The following is a 22,697-nucleotide window of genomic DNA, read 5'->3' on the forward strand; positions in this document are numbered from 1 at the left end:
GTAATAAATAAAGCGGTAAAACACGTCTTTCTAAAAGCCAGCATATTATATAAATAGTGAAGAAAAGGCAAAAGCTTACAGCACCTGGTATTCCCAGGCGGTCTCCCATCCAAGTACTATCCAGGCCCGACGCTGCTTAGCTTCCGAGATCAGACGAGATCGGGCGCTCTCAGCGCGGTATGGCCATAAGCGAGGGCTGCTCCAAAAAGTGGGCTATTTAAAGATCAGCCTCCGTAAAAGCCAGCATATTATATAAATAGTGAAGAAAAGGCAATAGCTTACAGCACCTGGTATTCCCAGGCGGTCTCCCATCCAAGTACTAACCAGGCCCGACGCTGCTTAGCTTCCGAGATCAGACGAGATCGGGCGCTCTCAGCGCGGTATGGCCATAAGCGAGGGCTGCTCCAAAAAGTGGGCTATTTAAAGATCAGCCTCCGTAAAAGCCAGCATATTATATAAATAGTGAAGAAAAGGCAAAAGCTTACAGCACCTGGTATTCCCAGGCGGTCTCCCATAAAAGTGTAACAATCGGCCTTATCAGCCGAGTTACAAGACTAAAATGGGGTCAGATTTGACTGTGAGAGATGACTAGTGGTTAAAAGAATGAGACATAAAAGAAAATTGGTTTAAATAGATTTGGTGTATTTACAAGGTTCACATAAAAGACTTTAAAACAACACGATAAAACTAGGTAAACTCTGTTAAAAGAATACAGTTCATTTGTCCATACCCTAAAAACAGGTAAACTCTGTTAAAAGAATACAGTTCATTTGTCCATAACCTAAAAACAGTCCAAGAACCCCAGTGTGTTGATAAGTCCAATGTGAGTGTCCACCAGTGTATATACAATCCACAGAAAGTGTAATCCAAAGTTTGCAGGTGGTGAATGGAAAGGTGAGCTCTAAAATTAGCAACTCCTCAATCCAACAGTTTGGTGACTGTCCTTTGTTTGTCATGCTGCTCTCTTATACAGTTGTACTTCCTGCTTCCTGTCATGTGTCTAGTCATATGACAGGCCAACCATCCATTTATTAAAGACACATACACTTAAAATGTTAAGAGTAATAAAATGGCCTAAAAAACATGTAAAACACTTAAAACTCTATAATACATGTAAATGATTGTAATAAATAGAGCGGTAAAACACGTCTTTCTAAAAGCCAGCATATTATATAAATAGTGAAGAAAAGGCAAAAGCTTACAGCACCTGGTATTCCCAGGCGGTCTCCCATCCAAGTACTAACCAGGCCCGACGCTGCTTAGCTTCCGAGATCAGACGAGATCGGGCGCTCTCAGCGCGGTATGGCCATAAGCGAGGGCTGCTCCAAAAAGTGGGCTATTTAAAGATCAGCCTCCGTAAAAGCCAGCATATTATATAAATAGTGAAGAAAAGGCAAAAGCTTACAGCACCTGGTATTCCCAGGCGGTCTCCCATAAAAGTGTAACAATCGGCCTTATCAGCCGAGTTACAAGACTAAAATGGGGTCAGATTTAACTGTGAGAGATGACTAGTGGTTAAAAGAATGAGACATAAAATAAAATTGGTTTAAATAGATTTGGTGTATTTACAAGGTTCACATAAAAGACTTTAAAACAACACGATAAAACTAGGTAAACTCTGTTAAAAGAATACAGTTCATTTGTCCATACCCTAAAAACAGGTAAACTCTGTTAAAAGAATACAGTTCATTTGTCCATACCCTAAAAACAGTCCAAGAACCCCAGTGTGTTGATAAGTCCAATGTGAGTGTCCACCAGTGTATCCACAGAAAGTGTAATCCAAAGTTTGCAGGTGGTGAATGGAAAGGTGAGCTCTAAAATTAGCAACTCCTCAATCCAACAGTTTGGTGACTGTCCTTTGTTTGTCATGCTGCTCTCTTATACAGTTGTACTTCCTGCTTCCTGTCATGTGTCTAGTCACATGACAGGCCAACCATCCATTTATTAAAGACACATACACTTAAAATGTTAAGAGTAATAAAATGGCCTAAAAAACATGTAAAACACTTAAAACTCTATAATACATGTAAATGATTGTAATAAATAGAGCGGTAAAACACGTCTTTCTAAAAGCCAGCATATTATATAAATAGTGAAGAAAAGGCAAAAGCTTACAGCACCTGGTATTCCCAGGCGGTCTCCCATCCAAGTACTAACCAGGCCCGACGCTGCTTAGCTTCCGAGATCAGACGAGATCGGGCGCTCTCAGCGCGGTATGACCATAAGCGAGGGCTGCTCCAAAAAGTGGGCTATTTAAAGATCAGCCTCCGTAAAAGCCAGCATATTATATAAATAGTGAAGAAAAGGCAAAAGCTTACAGCACCTGGTATTCCCAGGCGGTCTCCCATCCAAGTACTAACCAGGCCCGACGCTGCTTAGCTTCCGAGATCAGACGAGATCGGGCGCTCTCAGCGCGGTATGGCCATAAGCGAGGGCCGCTCCAAAAAGTGGGCTATTTAAAGATCAGCCTCCGTAAAAGCCAGCCTATTATATAAATAGTGAAGAAAAGGCAAAAGCTTACAGCACCTGGTATTCCCAGGCGGTCTCCCATAAAAGTGTAACAATCGGCCTTATCAGCCGAGTTACAAGACTAAAATGGGGTCAGATTTAACTGTGAGAGATGACTAGTGGTTAAAAGAATGAGACATAAAAGAAAATTGGTTTAAATAGATTTGGTGTATTTACAAGGTTCACATAAAAGACTTTAAAACAACACGATAAAACTAGGTAAACTCTGTTAAAAAGAATACAGTTCATTTGTCCATACCCTAAAAACAGGTAAACTCTGTTAAAAGAATACAGTTCATTTGTCCATACCCTAAAAACAGTCCAAGAACCCCAGTGTGTTGATAAGTCCAATGTGAGTGTCCACCAGTGTATATACAATCCACAGAAAGTGTAATCCAAAGTTTGCAGGTGGTGAATGGAAAGGTGAGCTCTAAAATTAGCAACTCCTCAATCCAACAGTTTGGTGACTGTCCTTTGTTTGTCATGCTGCTCTCTTATACAGTTGTACTTCCTGCTTCCTGTCATGTGTCTAGTCATATGACAGGCCAACCATCCATTTATTAAAGACACATACACTTAAAATGTTAAGAGTAATAAAATGGCCTAAAAAACATGTAAAACACTTAAAACTCTATAATACATGTAAATGATTGTAATAAATAGAGCGGTAAAACACGTCTTTCTAAAAGCCAGCATATTATATAAATAGTGAAGAAAAGGCAAAAGCTTACAGCACCTGGTATTCCCAGGCGGTCTCCCATCCAAGTACTAACCAGGCCCGACGCTGCTTAGCTTCCGAGATCAGACGAGATCGGGCGCTCTCAGCGCGGTATGGCCATAAGCGAGGGCTGCTCCAAAAAGTGGGCTATTTAAAGATCAGCCTCCGTAAAAGCCAGCATATTATATAAATAGTGAAGAAAAGGCAAAAGCTTACAGCACCTGGTATTCCCAGGCGGTCTCCCATAAAAGTGTAACAATCGGCCTTATCAGCCGAGTTACAAGACTAAAATGGGGTCAGATTTAACTGTGAGAGACGACTAGTGGTTAAAAGAATGAGACATAAAATAAAATTGGTTTAAATAGATTTGGTGTATTTACAAGGTTCACATAAAAGACTTTAAAACAACACGATAAAACTAGGTAAACTCTGTTAAAAGAATACAGTTCATTTGTCCATACCCTAAAAACAGGTAAACTCTGTTAAAAGAATACAGTTCATTTGTCCATACCCTAAAAACAGTCCAAGAACCCCAGTGTGTTGATAAGTCCAATGTGAGTGTCCACCAGTGTATCCACAGAAAGTGTAATCCAAAGTTTGCAGGTGGTGAATGGAAAGGTGAGCTCTAAAATTAGCAACTCCTCAATCCAACAGTTTGGTGACTGTCCTTTGTTTGTCATGCTGCTCTCTTATACAGTTGTACTTCCTGCTTCCTGTCATGTGTCTAGTCACATGACAGGCCAACCATCCATTTATTAAAGACACATACACTTAAAATGTTAAGAGTAATAAAATGGCCTAAAAAACATGTAAAACACTTAAAACTCTATAATACATGTAAATGATTGTAATAAATAGAGCGGTAAAACACGTCTTTCTAAAAGCCAGCATATTATATAAATAGTGAAGAAAAGGCAAAAGCTTACAGCACCTGGTATTCCCTGGCGGTCTCCCATCCAAGTACTAACCAGGCCCGACGCTGCTTAGCTTCCGAGATCAGACGAGATCGGGCGCTCTCAGCGCGGTATGGCCATAAGCGAGGGCTGCTCCAAAAAGTGGGCTATTTAAAGATCAGCCTCCGTAAAAGCCAGCATATTATATAAATAGTGAAGAAAAGGCAAAAGCTTACAGCACCTGGTATTCCCAGGCGGTCTCCCATCCAAGTACTAACCAGGCCCGACGCTGCTTAGCTTCCGAGATCAGACGAGATCGGGCGCTCTCAGCGCGGTATGGCCATAAGCGAGAGACGCTCCAAAAAGTGGGCTATTTAAAGATCAGCCTCCGTAAAAGCCAGCCTATTATATAAATAGTGAAGAAAAGGCAAAAGCTTACAGCACCTGGTATTCCCAGGCGGTCTCCCATAAAAGTGTAACAATCGGCCTTATCAGCCGAGTTACAAGACTAAAATGGGGTCAGATTTAACTGTGAGAGATGACTAGTGGTTAAAAGAATGAGACATAAAAGAAAATTGGTTTAAATAGATTTGGTGTATTTACAAGGTTCACATAAAAGACTTTAAAACAACACGATAAAACTAGGTAAACTCTGTTAAAAAGAATACAGTTCATTTGTCCATACCCTAAAAACAGGTAAACTCTGTTAAAAGAATACAGTTCATTTGTCCATACCCTAAAAACAGTCCAAGAACCCCAGTGTGTTGATAAGTCCAATGTGAGTGTCCACCAGTGTATATACAATCCACAGAAAGTGTAATCCAAAGTTTGCAGGTGGTGAATGGAAAGGTGAGCTCTAAAATTAGCAACTCCTCAATCCAACAGTTTGGTGACTGTCCTTTGTTTGTCATGCTGCTCTCTTATACAGTTGTACTTCCTGCTTCCTGTCATGTGTCTAGTCATATGACAGGCCAACCATCCATTTATTAAAGACACATACACTTAAAATGTTAAGAGTAATAAAATGGCCTAAAAAACATGTAAAACACTTAAAACTCTATAATACATGTAAATGATTGTAATAAATAGAGCGGTAAAACACGTCTTTCTAAAAGCCAGCATATTATATAAATAGTGAAGAAAAGGCAAAAGCTTACAGCACCTGGTATTCCCAGGCGGTCTCCCATCCAAGTACTAACCAGGCCCGACGCTGCTTAGCTTCCGAGATCAGACGAGATCGGGCGCTCTCAGCGCGGTATGGCCATAAGCGAGGGCTGCTCCAAAAAGTGGGCTATTTAAAGATCAGCCTCCGTAAAAGCCAGCATATTATATAAATAGTGAAGAAAAGGCAAAAGCTTACAGCACCTGGTATTCCCAGGCGGTCTCCCATAAAAGTGTAACAATCGGCCTTATCAGCCGAGTTACAAGACTAAAATGGGGTCAGATTTAACTGTGAGAGACGACTAGTGGTTAAAAGAATGAGACATAAAATAAAATTGGTTTAAATAGATTTGGTGTATTTACAAGGTTCACATAAAAGACTTTAAAACAACACGATAAAACTAGGTAAACTCTGTTAAAAGAATACAGTTCATTTGTCCATACCCTAAAAACAGGTAAACTCTGTTAAAAGAATACAGTTCATTTGTCCATACCCTAAAAACAGTCCAAGAACCCCAGTGTGTTGATAAGTCCAATGTGAGTGTCCACCAGTGTATCCACAGAAAGTGTAATCCAAAGTTTGCAGGTGGTGAATGGAAAGGTGAGCTCTAAAATTAGCAACTCCTCAATCCAACAGTTTGGTGACTGTCCTTTGTTTGTCATGCTGCTCTCTTATACAGTTGTACTTCCTGCTTCCTGTCATGTGTCTAGTCACATGACAGGCCAACCATCCATTTATTAAAGACACATACACTTAAAATGTTAAGAGTAATAAAATGGCCTAAAAAACATGTAAAACACTTAAAACTCTATAATACATGTAAATGATTGTAATAAATAGAGCGGTAAAACACGTCTTTCTAAAAGCCAGCATATTATATAAATAGTGAAGAAAAGGCAAAAGCTTACAGCACCTGGTATTCCCTGGCGGTCTCCCATCCAAGTACTAACCAGGCCCGACGCTGCTTAGCTTCCGAGATCAGACGAGATCGGGCGCTCTCAGCGCGGTATGGCCATAAGCGAGGGCTGCTCCAAAAAGTGGGCTATTTAAAGATCAGCCTCCGTAAAAGCCAGCATATTATATAAATAGTGAAGAAAAGGCAAAAGCTTACAGCACCTGGTATTCCCAGGCTGTCTCCCATCCAAGTACTAACCAGGCCCGACGCTGCTTAGCTTCCGAGATCAGACGAGATCGGGCGCTCTCAGCGCGGTATGGCCATAAGCGAGGGCTGCTCCAAAAAGTGGGCTATTTAAAGATCAGCCTCCGTAAAAGCCAGCCTATTATATAAATAGTGAAGAAAAGGCAAAAGCTTACAGCACCTGGTATTCCCAGGCGGTCTCCCATAAAAGTGTAACAATCGGCCTTATCAGCCGAGTTACAAGACTAAAATGGGGTCAGATTTAACTGTGAGAGATGACTAGTGGTTAAAAGAATGAGACATAAAAGAAAATTGGTTTAAATAGATTTGGTGTATTTACAAGGTTCACATAAAAGACTTTAAAACAACACGATAAAACTAGGTAAACTCTGTTAAAAAGAATACAGTTCATTTGTCCATACCCTAAAAACAGGTAAACTCTGTTAAAAGAATACAGTTCATTTGTCCATACCCTAAAAACAGTCCAAGAACCCCAGTGTGTTGATAAGTCCAATGTGAGTGTCCACCAGTGTATATACAATCCACAGAAAGTGTAATCCAAAGTTTGCAGGTGGTGAATGGAAAGGTGAGCTCTAAAATTAGCAACTCCTCAATCCAACAGTTTGGTGACTGTCCTTTGTTTGTCATGCTGCTCTCTTATACAGTTGTACTTCCTGCTTACTGTCATGTGTCTAGTCACATGACAGGCCAACCATCCATTTATTAAAGACACATACACTTAAAATGTTAAGAGTAATAAAATGGCCTAAAAAACATGTAAAACACTTAAAACTCTATAATACATGTAAATGATTGTAATAAATAGAGCGATAAAACACGTCTTTCTAAAAGCCAGCATATTATATAAATAGTGAAGAAAAGGCAAAAGCTTACAGCGCCTGGTATTCCCAGGCGGTCTCCCATCCAAGTACTAACCAGGCCCGACACTGCTTAGCTTCCGAGATCAGACGAGATCGGGCGCTCTCAGCGCGGTATGACCATAAGCGAGGGCTGCTCCAAAAAGTGGGCTATTTAAAGATCAGCCTCCGTAAAAGCCAGCATATTATATAAATAGTGAAGAAAAGGCAAAAGCTTACAGCACCTGGTATTCCCAGGCGGTCTCCCATAAAAGTGTAACAATCTGCCTTATCAGCCGAGTTACAAAACTAAAATGGGGTCAGATTTAACTGTGAGAGATGACTAGTGGTTAAAAGAATGAGACATAAAAGAAAATTGGTTTAAATAGATTTGGTGTATTTACAAGGTTCACATAAAAGACTTTAAAACAACACGATAAAACTAGGTAAACTCTGTTAAAAGAATACAGTTCATTTGTCCATACCCTAAAAACAGGTAAACTCTGTTAAAAGAATACAGTTCATTTGTCCATACCCTAAAAACAGTCCAAGAACCCCAGTGTGTTGATAAGTCCAATGTGAGTGTCCACCAGTGTATCCACAGAAAGTGTAATCCAAAGTTTGCAGGTGGTGAATGGAAAGGTGAGCTCTAAAATTAGCAACTCCTCAATCCAACAGTTTGGTGACTGTCCTTTGTTTGTCATGCTGCTCTCTTATACAGTTGTACTTCCTGCTTCCTGTCATGTGTCTAGTCACATGACAGGCCAACCATCCATTTATTAAAGACACATACACTTAAAATGTTAAGAGTAATAAAATGGCCTAAAAAACATGTAAAACACTTAAAACTCTATAATACATGTAAATGATTGTAATAAATAGAGCGGTAAAACACGTCTTTCTAAAAGCCAGCATATTATATAAATAGTGAAGAAAAGGCAAAAGCTTACAGCACCTGGTATTCCCAGGCGGTCTCCCATCCAAGTACTAACCAGGCCCGACGCTGCTTAGCTTCCGAGATCAGACGAGATCGGGCGCTCTCAGCGCGGTATGGCCATAAGCGAGGGCTGCTCCAAAAAGTGGGCTATTTAAAGATCAGCCTCCGTAAAAGCCAGCATATTATATAAATAGTGAAGAAAAGGCAAAAGCTTACAGCACCTGGTATTCCCAGGCGGTCTCCCATAAAAGTGTAACAATCGGCCTTATCAGCCGAGTTACAAGACTAAAATGGGGTCAGATTTAACTGTGAGAGACGACTAGTGGTTAAAAGAATGAGACATAAAATAAAATTGGTTTAAATAGATTTGGTGTATTTACAAGGTTCACATAAAAGACTTTAAAACAACACGATAAAACTAGGTAAACTCTGTTAAAAGAATACAGTTCATTTGTCCATACCCTAAAAACAGGTAAACTCTGTTAAAAGAATACAGTTCATTTGTCCATACCCTAAAAACAGTCCAAGAACCCCAGTGTGTTGATAAGTCCAATGTGAGTGTCCACCAGTGTATCCACAGAAAGTGTAATCCAAAGTTTGCAGGTGGTGAATGGAAAGGTGAGCTCTAAAATTAGCAACTCCTCAATCCAACAGTTTGGTGACTGTCCTTTGTTTGTCATGCTGCTCTCTTATACAGTTGTACTTCCTGCTTCCTGTCATGTGTCTAGTCACATGACAGGCCAACCATCCATTTATTAAAGACACATACACTTAAAATGTTAAGAGTAATAAAATGGCCTAAAAAACATGTAAAACACTTAAAACTCTATAATACATGTAAATGATTGTAATAAATAGAGCGGTAAAACACGTCTTTCTAAAAGCCAGCATATTATATAAATAGTGAAGAAAAGGCAAAAGCTTACAGCACCTGGTATTCCCTGGCGGTCTCCCATCCAAGTACTAACCAGGCCCGACGCTGCTTAGCTTCCGAGATCAGACGAGATCGGGCGCTCTCAGCGCGGTATGGCCATAAGCGAGGGCTGCTCCAAAAAGTGGGCTATTTAAAGATCAGCCTCCGTAAAAGCCAGCATATTATATAAATAGTGAAGAAAAGGCAAAAGCTTACAGCACCTGGTATTCCCAGGCGGTCTCCCATCCAAGTACTAACCAGGCCCGACGCTGCTTAGCTTCCGAGATCAGACGAGATCGGGCGCTCTCAGCGCGGTATGGCCATAAGCGAGAGACGCTCCAAAAAGTGGGCTATTTAAAGATCAGCCTCCGTAAAAGCCAGCCTATTATATAAATAGTGAAGAAAAGGCAAAAGCTTACAGCACCTGGTATTCCCAGGCGGTCTCCCATAAAAGTGTAACAATCGGCCTTATCAGCCGAGTTACAAGACTAAAATGGGGTCAGATTTAACTGTGAGAGATGACTAGTGGTTAAAAGAATGAGACATAAAAGAAAATTGGTTTAAATAGATTTGGTGTATTTACAAGGTTCACATAAAAGACTTTAAAACAACACGATAAAACTAGGTAAACTCTGTTAAAAAGAATACAGTTCATTTGTCCATACCCTAAAAACAGGTAAACTCTGTTAAAAGAATACAGTTCATTTGTCCATACCCTAAAAACAGTCCAAGAACCCCAGTGTGTTGATAAGTCCAATGTGAGTGTCCACCAGTGTATATACAATCCACAGAAAGTGTAATCCAAAGTTTGCAGGTGGTGAATGGAAAGGTGAGCTCTAAAATTAGCAACTCCTCAATCCAACAGTTTGGTGACTGTCCTTTGTTTGTCATGCTGCTCTCTTATACAGTTGTACTTCCTGCTTCCTGTCATGTGTCTAGTCATATGACAGGCCAACCATCCATTTATTAAAGACACATACACTTAAAATGTTAAGAGTAATAAAATGGCCTAAAAAACATGTAAAACACTTAAAACTCTATAATACATGTAAATGATTGTAATAAATAGAGCGGTAAAACACGTCTTTCTAAAAGCCAGCATATTATATAAATAGTGAAGAAAAGGCAAAAGCTTACAGCACCTGGTATTCCCAGGCGGTCTCCCATCCAAGTACTAACCAGGCCCGACGCTGCTTAGCTTCCGAGATCAGACGAGATCGGGCGCTCTCAGCGCGGTATGGCCATAAGCGAGGGCTGCTCCAAAAAGTGGGCTATTTAAAGATCAGCCTCCGTAAAAGCCAGCATATTATATAAATAGTGAAGAAAAGGCAAAAGCTTACAGCACCTGGTATTCCCAGGCGGTCTCCCATAAAAGTGTAACAATCGGCCTTATCAGCCGAGTTACAAGACTAAAATGGGGTCAGATTTAACTGTGAGAGACGACTAGTGGTTAAAAGAATGAGACATAAAATAAAATTGGTTTAAATAGATTTGGTGTATTTACAAGGTTCACATAAAAGACTTTAAAACAACACGATAAAACTAGGTAAACTCTGTTAAAAGAATACAGTTCATTTGTCCATACCCTAAAAACAGGTAAACTCTGTTAAAAGAATACAGTTCATTTGTCCATACCCTAAAAACAGTCCAAGAACCCCAGTGTGTTGATAAGTCCAATGTGAGTGTCCACCAGTGTATCCACAGAAAGTGTAATCCAAAGTTTGCAGGTGGTGAATGGAAAGGTGAGCTCTAAAATTAGCAACTCCTCAATCCAACAGTTTGGTGACTGTCCTTTGTTTGTCATGCTGCTCTCTTATACAGTTGTACTTCCTGCTTCCTGTCATGTGTCTAGTCACATGACAGGCCAACCATCCATTTATTAAAGACACATACACTTAAAATGTTAAGAGTAATAAAATGGCCTAAAAAACATGTAAAACACTTAAAACTCTATAATACATGTAAATGATTGTAATAAATAGAGCGGTAAAACACGTCTTTCTAAAAGCCAGCATATTATATAAATAGTGAAGAAAAGGCAAAAGCTTACAGCACCTGGTATTCCCTGGCGGTCTCCCATCCAAGTACTAACCAGGCCCGACGCTGCTTAGCTTCCGAGATCAGACGAGATCGGGCGCTCTCAGCGCGGTATGGCCATAAGCGAGGGCTGCTCCAAAAAGTGGGCTATTTAAAGATCAGCCTCCGTAAAAGCCAGCATATTATATAAATAGTGAAGAAAAGGCAAAAGCTTACAGCACCTGGTATTCCCAGGCTGTCTCCCATCCAAGTACTAACCAGGCCCGACGCTGCTTAGCTTCCGAGATCAGACGAGATCGGGCGCTCTCAGCGCGGTATGGCCATAAGCGAGGGCTGCTCCAAAAAGTGGGCTATTTAAAGATCAGCCTCCGTAAAAGCCAGCCTATTATATAAATAGTGAAGAAAAGGCAAAAGCTTACAGCACCTGGTATTCCCAGGCGGTCTCCCATAAAAGTGTAACAATCGGCCTTATCAGCCGAGTTACAAGACTAAAATGGGGTCAGATTTAACTGTGAGAGATGACTAGTGGTTAAAAGAATGAGACATAAAAGAAAATTGGTTTAAATAGATTTGGTGTATTTACAAGGTTCACATAAAAGACTTTAAAACAACACGATAAAACTAGGTAAACTCTGTTAAAAAGAATACAGTTCATTTGTCCATACCCTAAAAACAGGTAAACTCTGTTAAAAGAATACAGTTCATTTGTCCATACCCTAAAAACAGTCCAAGAACCCCAGTGTGTTGATAAGTCCAATGTGAGTGTCCACCAGTGTATATACAATCCACAGAAAGTGTAATCCAAAGTTTGCAGGTGGTGAATGGAAAGGTGAGCTCTAAAATTAGCAACTCCTCAATCCAACAGTTTGGTGACTGTCCTTTGTTTGTCATGCTGCTCTCTTATACAGTTGTACTTCCTGCTTACTGTCATGTGTCTAGTCACATGACAGGCCAACCATCCATTTATTAAAGACACATACACTTAAAATGTTAAGAGTAATAAAATGGCCTAAAAAACATGTAAAACACTTAAAACTCTATAATACATGTAAATGATTGTAATAAATAGAGCGGTAAAACACGTCTTTCTAAAAGCCAGCATATTATATAAATAGTGAAGAAAAGGCAAAAGCTTACAGCACCTGGTATTCCCTGGCGGTCTCCCATCCAAGTACTAACCAGGCCCGACGCTGCTTAGCTTCCGAGATCAGACGAGATCGGGCGCTCTCAGCGCGGTATGGCCATAAGCGAGGGCTGCTCCAAAAAGTGGGCTATTTAAAGATCAGCCTCCGTAAAAGCCAGCATATTATATAAATAGTGAAGAAAAGGCAAAAGCTTACAGCACCTGGTATTCCCAGGCTGTCTCCCATCCAAGTACTAACCAGGCCCGACGCTGCTTAGCTTCCGAGATCAGACGAGATCGGGCGCTCTCAGCGCGGTATGGCCATAAGCGAGGGCTGCTCCAAAAAGTGGGCTATTTAAAGATCAGCCTCCGTAAAAGCCAGCCTATTATATAAATAGTGAAGAAAAGGCAAAAGCTTACAGCACCTGGTATTCCCAGGCGGTCTCCCATAAAAGTGTAACAATCGGCCTTATCAGCCGAGTTACAAGACTAAAATGGGGTCAGATTTAACTGTGAGAGATGACTAGTGGTTAAAAGAATGAGACATAAAAGAAAATTGGTTTAAATAGATTTGGTGTATTTACAAGGTTCACATAAAAGACTTTAAAACAACACGATAAAACTAGGTAAACTCTGTTAAAAAGAATACAGTTCATTTGTCCATACCCTAAAAACAGGTAAACTCTGTTAAAAGAATACAGTTCATTTGTCCATACCCTAAAAACAGTCCAAGAACCCCAGTGTGTTGATAAGTCCAATGTGAGTGTCCACCAGTGTATATACAATCCACAGAAAGTGTAATCCAAAGTTTGCAGGTGGTGAATGGAAAGGTGAGCTCTAAAATTAGCAACTCCTCAATCCAACAGTTTGGTGACTGTCCTTTGTTTGTCATGCTGCTCTCTTATACAGTTGTACTTCCTGCTTACTGTCATGTGTCTAGTCACATGACAGGCCAACCATCCATTTATTAAAGACACATACACTTAAAATGTTAAGAGTAATAAAATGGCCTAAAAAACATGTAAAACACTTAAAACTCTATAATACATGTAAATGATTGTAATAAATAGAGCGATAAAACACCTCTTTCTAAAAGCCAGCATATTATATAAATAGTGAAGAAAAGGCAAAAGCTTACAGCGCCTGGTATTCCCAGGCGGTCTCCCATCCAAGTACTAACCAGGCCCGACACTGCTTAGCTTCCGAGATCAGACGAGATCGGGCGCTCTCAGCGCGGTATGACCATAAGCGAGGGCTGCTCCAAAAAGTGGGCTATTTAAAGATCAGCCTCCGTAAAAGCCAGCATATTATATAAATAGTGAAGAAAAGGCAAAAGCTTACAGCACCTGGTATTCCCAGGCGGTCTCCCATAAAAGTGTAACAATCGGCCTTATCAGCCGAGTTACAAGACTAAAATGGGGTCAGATTTAACTGTGAGAGATGACTAGTGGTTAAAAGAATGAGACATAAAAGAAAATTGGTTTAAATAGATTTGGTGTATTTACAAGGTTCACATAAAAGACTTTAAAACAACACGATAAAACTAGGTAAACTCTGTTAAAAGAATACAGTTCATTTGTCCATACCCTAAAAACAGGTAAACTCTGTTAAAAGAATACAGTTCATTTGTCCATACCCTAAAAACAGTCCAAGAACCCCAGTGTGTTGATAAGTCCAATGTGAGTGTCCACCAGTGTATCCACAGAAAGTGTAATCCAAAGTTTGCAGGTGGTGAATGGAAAGGTGAGCTCTAAAATTAGCAACTCCTCAATCCAACAGTTTGGTGACTGTCCTTTGTTTGTCATGCTGCTCTCTTATACAGTTGTACTTCCTGCTTCCTGTCATGTGTCTAGTCACATGACAGGCCAACCATCCATTTATTAAAGACACATACACTTAAAATGTTAAGAGTAATAAAATGGCCTAAAAAACATGTAAAACACTTAAAACTCTATAATACATGTAAATGATTGTAATAAATAGAGCGGTAAAACACGTCTTTCTAAAAGCCAGCATATTATATAAATAGTGAAGAAAAGGCAAAAGCTTACAGCACCTGGTATTCCCAGGCGGTCTCCCATCCAAGTACTAACCAGGCCCGACGCTGCTTAGCTTCCGAGATCAGACGAGATCGGGCGCTCTCAGCGCGGTATGGCCATAAGCGAGGGCTGCTCCAAAAAGTGGGCTATTTAAAGATCAGCCTCCGTAAAAGCCAGCATATTATATAAATAGTGAAGAAAAGGCAAAAGCTTACAGCACCTGGTATTCCCAGGCGGTCTCCCATCCAAGTACTAACCAGGCCCGACGCTGCTTAGCTTCCGAGATCAGACGAGATCGGGCGCTCTCAGCGCGGTATGGCCATAAGCGAGGGCTGCTCCAAAAAGTGGGCTATTTAAAGATCAGCCTCCGTAAAAGCCAGCCTATTATATAAATAGTGAAGAAAAGGCAAAAGCTTACAGCACCTGGTATTCCCAGGCGGTCTCCCATAAAAGTGTAACAATCGGCCTTATCAGCCGAGTTACAAGACTAAAATGGGGTCAGATTTAACTGTGAGAGATGACTAGTGGTTAAAAGAATGAGACATAAAAGAAAATTGGTTTAAATAGATTTGGTGTATTTACAAGGTTCACATAAAAGACTTTAAAACAACACGATAAAACTAGGTAAACTCTGTTAAAAAGAATACAGTTCATTTGTCCATACCCTAAAAACAGGTAAACTCTGTTAAAAGAATACAGTTCATTTGTCCATACCCTAAAAACAGTCCAAGAACCCCAGTGTGTTGATAAGTCCAATGTGAGTGTCCACCAGTGTATATACAATCCACAGAAAGTGTAATCCAAAGTTTGCAGGTGGTGAATGGAAAGGTGAGCTCTAAAATTAGCAACTCCTCAATCCAACAGTTTGGTGACTGTCCTTTGTTTGTCATGCTGCTCTCTTATACAGTTGTACTTCCTGCTTACTGTCATGTGTCTAGTCACATGACAGGCCAACCATCCATTTATTAAAGACACATACACTTAAAATGTTAAGAGTAATAAAATGGCCTAAAAAACATGTAAAACACTTAAAACTCTATAATACATGTAAATGATTGTAATAAATAGAGCGATAAAACACCTCTTTCTAAAAGCCAGCATATTATATAAATAGTGAAGAAAAGGCAAAAGCTTACAGCGCCTGGTATTCCCAGGCGGTCTCCCATCCAAGTACTAACCAGGCCCGACACTGCTTAGCTTCCGAGATCAGACGAGATCGGGCGCTCTCAGCGCGGTATGACCATAAGCGAGGGCTGCTCCAAAAAGTGGGCTATTTAAAGATCAGCCTCCGTAAACGCCAGCATATTATATAAATAGTGAAGAAAAGGTAAAAGCTTACAGCACCTGGTATTCCCAGGCGGTCTCCCATAAAAGTGTAACAATCTGCCTTATCAGCCGAGTTACAAAACTAAAATGGGGTCAGATTTAACTGTGAGAGATGACTAGTGGTTAAAAGAATGAGACATAAAAGAAAATTGGTTTAAATAGATTTGGTGTATTTACAAGGTTCACATAAAAGACTTTAAAACAACACGATAAAACTAGGTAAACTCTGTTAAAAGAATACAGTTCATTTGTCCATACCCTAAAAACAGGTAAACTCTGTTAAAAGAATACAGTTCATTTGTCCATACCCTAAAAACAGTCCAAGAACCCCAGTGTGTTGATAAGTCCAATGTGAGTGTCCACCAGTGTATATACAATCCACAGAAAGTGTAATCCAAAGTTTGCAGGTGGTGAATGGAAAGGTGAGCTCTAAAATTAGCAACTCCTCAATCCAACGGTTTGGTGACTGTCCTTTGTTTGTCATGCTGCTCTCTTATACAGTTGTACTTCCTGCTTCCTGTCATGTGTCTAGTCACATGACAGGCCAACCATCCATTTATTAAAGACACATACACTTAAAATGTTAAGAGTAATAAAATGGCCTAAAAAACATATAAAACACTTAAAACTCTATAATACATGTAAATGATTGTAATAAATAGAGCGGTAAAACACGTCTTTCTAAAAGCCAGCATATTATGTAAATAGTGAAGAAAAGGCAAAAGCTTACAGCACCTGGTATTCCCAGGCGGTCTCCCATCCAAGTACTAACCAGGCCCGACGCTGCTTAGCTTCCGAGATCAGACGAGATCGGGCGCTCTCAGCGCGGTATGACCATAAGCGAGGGCTGCTCCAAAAAGTGGGCTATTTAAAGATCAGCCTCCGTAAAAGCCAGCATATTATATAAATAGTGAAGAAAAGGCAAAAGCTTACAGCACCTGGTATTCCCAGGCGGTCTCCCATAAAAGTGTAACAATCGGCCTTATCAGCCGAGTTACAAGACTAAAATGGGGTCAGATTTAACTGTGAGAGATGACTAGTGGTTAAAAGAATGAGACATAAAAGAAAATTGGTTTAAATAGATTTGGTGTATTTACAAGGTTCACATAAAAGACTTTAAAACAACACGATAAAACTAGGTAAACTCTGTTAAAAGAATACAGTTCATTTGTCCATACCCTAAAAACAGGTAAACTCTGTTAAAAGAATACAGTTCATTTGTCCATAACCTAAAAACAGTCCAAGAACCCCAGTGTGTTGATAAGTCCAATGTGAGTGTCCACCAGTGTATATACAATCCACAGAAAGTGTAATCCAAAGTTTGCAGGTGGTGAATGGAAAGGTGAGCTCTAAAATTAGCAACTCCTCAATCCAACAGTTTGGTGACTGTCCTTTGTTTGTCATGCTGCTCTCTTATACAGTTGTACTTCCTGCTTCCTGTCATGTGTCTAGTCATATGACAGGCCAACCATCCATTTATTAAAGACACATACACTTAAAATGTTAAGAGTAATAAAATGGCCTAAAAAACATGTAAAACACTTAAAACTCTATAATACATGTAAATGATTGTAATAAATAGAGCGGTAAAACACGTCTTTCTAAAAGCCAGCATATTATATAAATAGTGAAGAAAAGGCAAAAGCTTACAGCACCTGGTATTCCCAGGCGGTCTCCCATCCAAGTACTAACCAGGCCCGACGCTGCTTAGCTTCCGAGATCAGACGAGATCGGGCGCTCTCTTTTTTTTTTATCTTTTTTTTTATTTTCAATTCACAAATTTTCAATTACAGTTTTCCATCACATTCACACTCACTCAACACAATTTGTTACATTCATATGAGTCATCTTTCAATTGACATCCATTATTTTGCACAAAAAAAGGAAAATACAGATACATAAATGAAATATACAAGAGATATGTCTACTACCCTTCTCAAATCAAATGATTGCTTCCTACCAATTAAAGCAGATTTTCCCACCCACATCTTGATATATGAACTTATTTGTGTCTATAAAAAATTCTTTTGCCTTTTTCTCTCCAAACTTACAAATCAACTCCACATCTCTTTGTGTTATTAACTTAAATATATCTTTAACTTTCATCGTCCTACCCTCAAAATGTGCATAGTTCCTTCTTAGAACCACTGCTAGTCTAGCATGACTTAAAAGAAAATTAATTAGACAGATATCCCTTTTTTTCCTTTTCCCAACAATTCCAAACAAAAATATTTTCCCCCATTCCTCCTCTGACTTCACTTGCACACCCCAGTTTTCTATTAATATACTTTTAAGAAAATCAAAGAAACCAACCAAAGCTTCACATCTCAGAAAATAATGTAAAAAACTCTCATGGCCATTATCACACACATCACACATCACATTGACATCATTGTTTATTTTATTTAACACCACATTCGTGTAAATTCTATTATGTCTTATCAGAAAGTCATTGTTCTCACAATCAATACTGTTGTATTTTATATTTAGGTTTGACCAGATTTTTTTCACATCCAGATCCTCAAACACTTTCTTCCACACTTTTTCTGCCGCTGGTTCTTTTATAACATCACTGATTAATCTCCTGTATACATTCTTTACACTCATATTCTTAATTTTGTACTTTTCACCATTATCATGCACATACATCTCTGGCATACATTGCTCTTCTTTAGAGACACATTCACTTTTAATCACCTTAGTCCATTGCAAGGGTATACTTGTTTTAATTTTGTCATATATTGTATTCACTTTCTCTCTATTCTCCATTCCATCTAAATCACACACAGAATCATAAATGCAGTTATCTCTAAGAAATCCTGGAATAACTTCGTACATTATATCCTTTACTTGTTTTATGCCCCCTTCTATAAATTTATGTTCATACAATGTTTTATTTTTATACTTAATTTTTTCATTCAGAAATAGTGGCAGATTTTTAATCACATTTATATCTTCACACTCATACTCTAATTTGGGTAGGAAATGCCTCCATGCCTCTAAAACCTCCCGATATATTTCTGGTATTCCTCCCGTCATTGATTGCTTGAAGCCCATGTACCAACCATTATCTCCTATTCCTCCCACGTCATCAACATACTTTCTTAAGAACTCCTTCCATCCATAATCCCATCTCCCTCCCATATATTTTATTACCGTTTTTATTCTCATTGCGGCTCTTTTTGTTTCTAAGTCCATCAAGTTTAAACCCCCTTCCCATCTCTTACCCACCAATGTTTTCTGTGCAATTTTCACCCCTTTGCCGCCCCATATAAAATCACCTACAATTTTATTCAATTCATTCAACACCCACCCTGGCATTTCCATTACACTCATCACATACACACATACTGACAATAACAGGCTATTTACCACTATTACTTTCCCATTTAATTTCAATTTTCTCCCTTTCCATGCTGCACATACTGTTCTTATTTTGTTAATCACCCCGGTCCAAGTCACATCTCTTGCCTCTTTGCTTTGCACCCCTAAATATACCCCTAATACTTTCACATATCTTTCCTCCACTCTTAACCCTACCTCTACTCTCTCTACCTCCCCTATATACATTAGTTCTGATTTCTCCATATTTATTTTTGCCCCTGATGCCTTCCCATACCTCTTCACTATCTCTAAAACTCTTTTTACACTGTTTCCTTCTCTCACTGTGATTGTAGTATCATCTGCATATTGGTTTATAGTACACATCCCTCCATATGGCAACTCAATGCCCACTACTCTTTTATCTCTCTTAATTAAAGTAGCTAGAGGCTCTACTGAAATGGCATACAATAATGCAGACAGGGGACATCCCTGTCTTACTGATCTTCCTACATCGAACTTGTCTGTTAGCACTCCATTTATTTTTATGCAACTTTTTGCTTTTTCATATAGTCTTCTTATCCATCCTATCACTTTCACCCCAAATCCAAACTTCTCTAATACCCTAAATAAATATTTGTGTTCCACTCTATCAAAAGCTTTATTCCAATCAATCCCTAATACTATCCCTCCCTTCTCATCTCGTTTCATATGCTCCATAACATCCCTAACGGTCCCTATCGTGTCCGCTATATCCCTGCCTGGTATACTGTAACTCTGTGTTGGTTGAACTATACTTCCTATCACTCTTTTCACTCTATTCGCTAAAACTTTAGTCAGTATTTTATAATCCACATTTAATAGACTGATTGGTCTATAGTTCTCCATATCTAATCTATTTCCCTTCTTATACACTAAAGCTATCACTCCCTCCACCATTCTATCTTGCACTACTCCTGTTCTTTCTATCCCCTTAAAAACTTCAACTAGAATTGGTGCTACCCCTTCCTTATATGTTTTATACCATTCAATACCGATCCCATCACTCCCCGGACTTTTTCCATTTTTCAACCCCCCTATTGCCTCTTTCACCTCCTCTTCCTCTATATCCTTATCACACCATTCCCTATCTTCCTCACTTAGAATATTCCCTACACTTTCTAATACTTCCTCTATGATTTTCTCATCTGCTCCTCCCCTCTTGTATAAATCTTCATAGAATTCTTGCACTCTCTCCAAAATCTCTACGTAGTCTTTTGTTGTTTTGCCTTCCTTTGTATTTATTTCGTTTATATATGTTTTACTTTGTCTCCTTTTCTCTAGCCCTAAGAAATACCCTGTACATTTCTCACCTTCTAATGCATATTTTGCCCTACTTCTTAGAATTGCTCCTCTACATTTCTCCCTCTCAAATTTCTCCAGTGCTATCTTAGCCTCTATATATTTTTCCATACTATATCCTTCTTCATCTTCAGCCTTGTTTAATTCTTCCCTCAATCTTTCTTTCAGCAACTCTTCTTCCTTCTTCATCTTTTCCCATCTTTTCTTACTATATTTTATACTGATGAACTTAATCTGGTCTTTCATTTTCTCCCATCTTTCCCCTATTCTGTCATCTAATCCTCCCTCTCTTTTATACTCATCTATCTTCTCATTTTCTCTATTTATTAGATCCTTCATCTGTATCTCATATTCTTCCTCTCCAATGTATCCTGCATTCAATATCCACATCCCTCCTCCTACCTCCTCACTCCCTATCTTAATTCTGAACCTAACACCATCATGATCACTTAAACTATTTCCTTGATGCCTTGTCCCATCTATGTATCTAATGATTTCCTCCTTAACTAACACTAAATCTATTCTACTCTGTTTTAATATACCTTCTTTTAATTGCCTCCTAGTAAATTCTCTTTTTTCTGGATTTTCATACCTCCACACATCTATTAACCCCTTCTCTCTCATTATCTCCATCAACATTCCCCTAGATTTCTCCCATCTAAATTTTACGCCCTTGCCCACATCTAATCTGCTACATTTTATATTAGAATCCCCCACTACAATACATTTCCCCACAACTAATTCTTTTAATTCTTCCAATATTTCCCTCCTATCTACTTCTATATTCGGAACGTATATATTTATTAATCTAAAATCTATATCTCTATATGTAAATTCAACTACCAAGATCCTTCCCCTCTGATCTTTATATACCTCCCTTATACCTTTGACACTATCTTTTTTAAAAAGTACTGCCACACCTCTTGCATTTTTTGCTCCATTATTATAATAAATATCCCCTCTCCACTCCTCTCTCATCTCTCTCACTTTATCCTCTTCCCAATTTGTCTCCTGTATACAAATTATATCACTCCTATATGTAAATAATAACTCTTTCATCTTGCTTTTATTCCTTAACCCATTTATATTTATTGAAGTTACAGTGGCCATGAGAGTAGCTAAAGAAAACTAAATAAAATTGAAAAACAAAACCACATATAATTAAATAAGGCATCAAATACCTGCCCGTGGTTCCTTGATCTGTTCACTCTGTTCTCCGTCCGTCTCAGACTTCCTCTTTGCACTGAGTCTTTTAATCTTTGCTTTCAGTCCATCTTTTTGTCCCCCATTCCTATTTTCTTCACCTTTACTTTCTTTCAGTTCCTGTTCCATCTCTTTCTTTTCATCCTCTTTACCTTTTCCTTTCACTTTACTTTCACCTTTGTCTTCCTCGCTCTGTTCCGACTGTTCCATCTCCTCCTCCTCGCCATCCTTTTCACCCTTGCTCCCAATTCTGTCTCGCCGCTCCATTTTGCTTCTTTTTTCACCAGCCTCAGCTCCATCTTTACCTCCCCCGCTCACAACACCAGCCACTTCCACCTCTTGTTCCTCTGTCAGATCACTGTACCTCCTTTCATCATCTTCTTGTCCAACTACTCGCTCTCTCTCTAATCGCATCCATTCTTCACAATCTCTTGCATAATGTCCTCCTCCACCACATTTGAAGCACTTTAATTCAGGGCACTCTCTGAATATGTGCCCTGGCTTGATACAAAGTCTGCAAACACGTACTTGTCTATCATGGATGACGCGAAAATATTCGGTGCCTCTCAGAGTCTCAAACTTTGTGGAGTATGGAAGTGAACATACCTGTTCCGTAAAACGAACCTTTAAGAACCGGGTTCCATCAGCTATATCCGTTCCAGGCCATAACCGACGTTTTATTGGTGAGAGTGGTCGTACTCCCCACTCTTGTAGTTTGAAGAGTATCTTCTCATCCTCTAAGTATACTGGCAAGTTTATAAAAGACACCACCATGTCATTATTCATAACTTCCCTTGCATGCACCATCACTCCTTGTACTCTCACGCCATCCATTAGTTTATGCTTTGCCTCTTCATCCTTCATTGTGAGTTCATACATCCTTTCACCTCTCACTCTGCAGCCGATCACCTCTCCACACTCCTTCTTTACTCCCCTCAGCAAATCCATCATGGAAATCTTTTCTGTTCCCTCCACTTCCACCTCCAATGTCAGGTCTTTGCTATATTTTCCTTTTGTTCCTCCTTGCACTCCTTGGTTGTTTTCTTCTCTTTCTCTCTGCAGATCTCCTGTGACTTTGTTTGTTTTCTGCTGCTTTTGAATCACTACTTGGTTGTCTTTTCCACTTCTTTGATCGTCCTCTTCATTCTTCCCATTGCTACCTTTTATCATTGTTGTTTGCA

General features: G+C 39.4%; 25 non-coding genes and 1 pseudogene across 25 annotated transcripts; 1 reads left to right on the forward strand and 25 right to left on the reverse strand.

Annotated features, from left to right (window-relative positions):
- Positions 1 to 22,697, forward strand: part of LOC141326063 (uncharacterized) — a 208,060-nt pseudogene that overhangs the window by 58,742 nt on the left and 126,621 nt on the right.
- Positions 73 to 191, reverse strand: LOC141327642 (5S ribosomal RNA). Its single transcript, XR_012354923.1, has one exon. It is a non-coding gene; the product is annotated as a 5S ribosomal RNA (ribosomal RNA).
- LOC141327541 (5S ribosomal RNA) lies at positions 276 to 394 on the reverse strand. The gene has a single exon (XR_012354829.1). It is a non-coding gene; the product is annotated as a 5S ribosomal RNA (ribosomal RNA).
- Positions 1,196 to 1,314, reverse strand: LOC141327542 (5S ribosomal RNA). Its single transcript, XR_012354830.1, has one exon. It is a non-coding gene; the product is annotated as a 5S ribosomal RNA (ribosomal RNA).
- Positions 2,109 to 2,227, reverse strand: LOC141327663 (5S ribosomal RNA). The gene has a single exon (XR_012354943.1). It is a non-coding gene; the product is annotated as a 5S ribosomal RNA (ribosomal RNA).
- LOC141327544 (5S ribosomal RNA) lies at positions 2,312 to 2,430 on the reverse strand. Its single transcript, XR_012354832.1, has one exon. It is a non-coding gene; the product is annotated as a 5S ribosomal RNA (ribosomal RNA).
- LOC141327545 (5S ribosomal RNA) lies at positions 3,233 to 3,351 on the reverse strand. Its single transcript, XR_012354833.1, has one exon. It is a non-coding gene; the product is annotated as a 5S ribosomal RNA (ribosomal RNA).
- LOC141327740 (5S ribosomal RNA) lies at positions 4,146 to 4,264 on the reverse strand. Its single transcript, XR_012355017.1, has one exon. It is a non-coding gene; the product is annotated as a 5S ribosomal RNA (ribosomal RNA).
- LOC141327546 (5S ribosomal RNA) lies at positions 4,349 to 4,467 on the reverse strand. Its single transcript, XR_012354834.1, has one exon. It is a non-coding gene; the product is annotated as a 5S ribosomal RNA (ribosomal RNA).
- LOC141327547 (5S ribosomal RNA) lies at positions 5,270 to 5,388 on the reverse strand. Its single transcript, XR_012354835.1, has one exon. It is a non-coding gene; the product is annotated as a 5S ribosomal RNA (ribosomal RNA).
- On the reverse strand, positions 6,183 to 6,301 carry LOC141327741 (5S ribosomal RNA). The gene has a single exon (XR_012355018.1). It is a non-coding gene; the product is annotated as a 5S ribosomal RNA (ribosomal RNA).
- LOC141326784 (5S ribosomal RNA) lies at positions 6,386 to 6,504 on the reverse strand. Its single transcript, XR_012354134.1, has one exon. It is a non-coding gene; the product is annotated as a 5S ribosomal RNA (ribosomal RNA).
- LOC141326729 (5S ribosomal RNA) lies at positions 7,307 to 7,425 on the reverse strand. The gene has a single exon (XR_012354082.1). It is a non-coding gene; the product is annotated as a 5S ribosomal RNA (ribosomal RNA).
- Positions 8,220 to 8,338, reverse strand: LOC141327548 (5S ribosomal RNA). Its single transcript, XR_012354836.1, has one exon. It is a non-coding gene; the product is annotated as a 5S ribosomal RNA (ribosomal RNA).
- On the reverse strand, positions 9,133 to 9,251 carry LOC141327742 (5S ribosomal RNA). The gene has a single exon (XR_012355019.1). It is a non-coding gene; the product is annotated as a 5S ribosomal RNA (ribosomal RNA).
- Positions 9,336 to 9,454, reverse strand: LOC141327551 (5S ribosomal RNA). The gene has a single exon (XR_012354837.1). It is a non-coding gene; the product is annotated as a 5S ribosomal RNA (ribosomal RNA).
- On the reverse strand, positions 10,257 to 10,375 carry LOC141327552 (5S ribosomal RNA). Its single transcript, XR_012354838.1, has one exon. It is a non-coding gene; the product is annotated as a 5S ribosomal RNA (ribosomal RNA).
- LOC141327744 (5S ribosomal RNA) lies at positions 11,170 to 11,288 on the reverse strand. The gene has a single exon (XR_012355021.1). It is a non-coding gene; the product is annotated as a 5S ribosomal RNA (ribosomal RNA).
- On the reverse strand, positions 11,373 to 11,491 carry LOC141326785 (5S ribosomal RNA). Its single transcript, XR_012354135.1, has one exon. It is a non-coding gene; the product is annotated as a 5S ribosomal RNA (ribosomal RNA).
- LOC141327746 (5S ribosomal RNA) lies at positions 12,294 to 12,412 on the reverse strand. The gene has a single exon (XR_012355022.1). It is a non-coding gene; the product is annotated as a 5S ribosomal RNA (ribosomal RNA).
- Positions 12,497 to 12,615, reverse strand: LOC141326786 (5S ribosomal RNA). The gene has a single exon (XR_012354136.1). It is a non-coding gene; the product is annotated as a 5S ribosomal RNA (ribosomal RNA).
- Positions 13,418 to 13,536, reverse strand: LOC141326730 (5S ribosomal RNA). Its single transcript, XR_012354083.1, has one exon. It is a non-coding gene; the product is annotated as a 5S ribosomal RNA (ribosomal RNA).
- Positions 14,331 to 14,449, reverse strand: LOC141327553 (5S ribosomal RNA). The gene has a single exon (XR_012354839.1). It is a non-coding gene; the product is annotated as a 5S ribosomal RNA (ribosomal RNA).
- Positions 14,534 to 14,652, reverse strand: LOC141327554 (5S ribosomal RNA). The gene has a single exon (XR_012354840.1). It is a non-coding gene; the product is annotated as a 5S ribosomal RNA (ribosomal RNA).
- On the reverse strand, positions 15,455 to 15,573 carry LOC141326732 (5S ribosomal RNA). Its single transcript, XR_012354085.1, has one exon. It is a non-coding gene; the product is annotated as a 5S ribosomal RNA (ribosomal RNA).
- On the reverse strand, positions 16,375 to 16,493 carry LOC141327664 (5S ribosomal RNA). Its single transcript, XR_012354944.1, has one exon. It is a non-coding gene; the product is annotated as a 5S ribosomal RNA (ribosomal RNA).

This window comes from Garra rufa, chromosome 2 (assembly GCF_049309525.1).
Source record: "Garra rufa chromosome 2, GarRuf1.0, whole genome shotgun sequence".
In the NCBI taxonomy this organism is placed as follows: domain Eukaryota; kingdom Metazoa; phylum Chordata; class Actinopteri; order Cypriniformes; family Cyprinidae; genus Garra; species Garra rufa.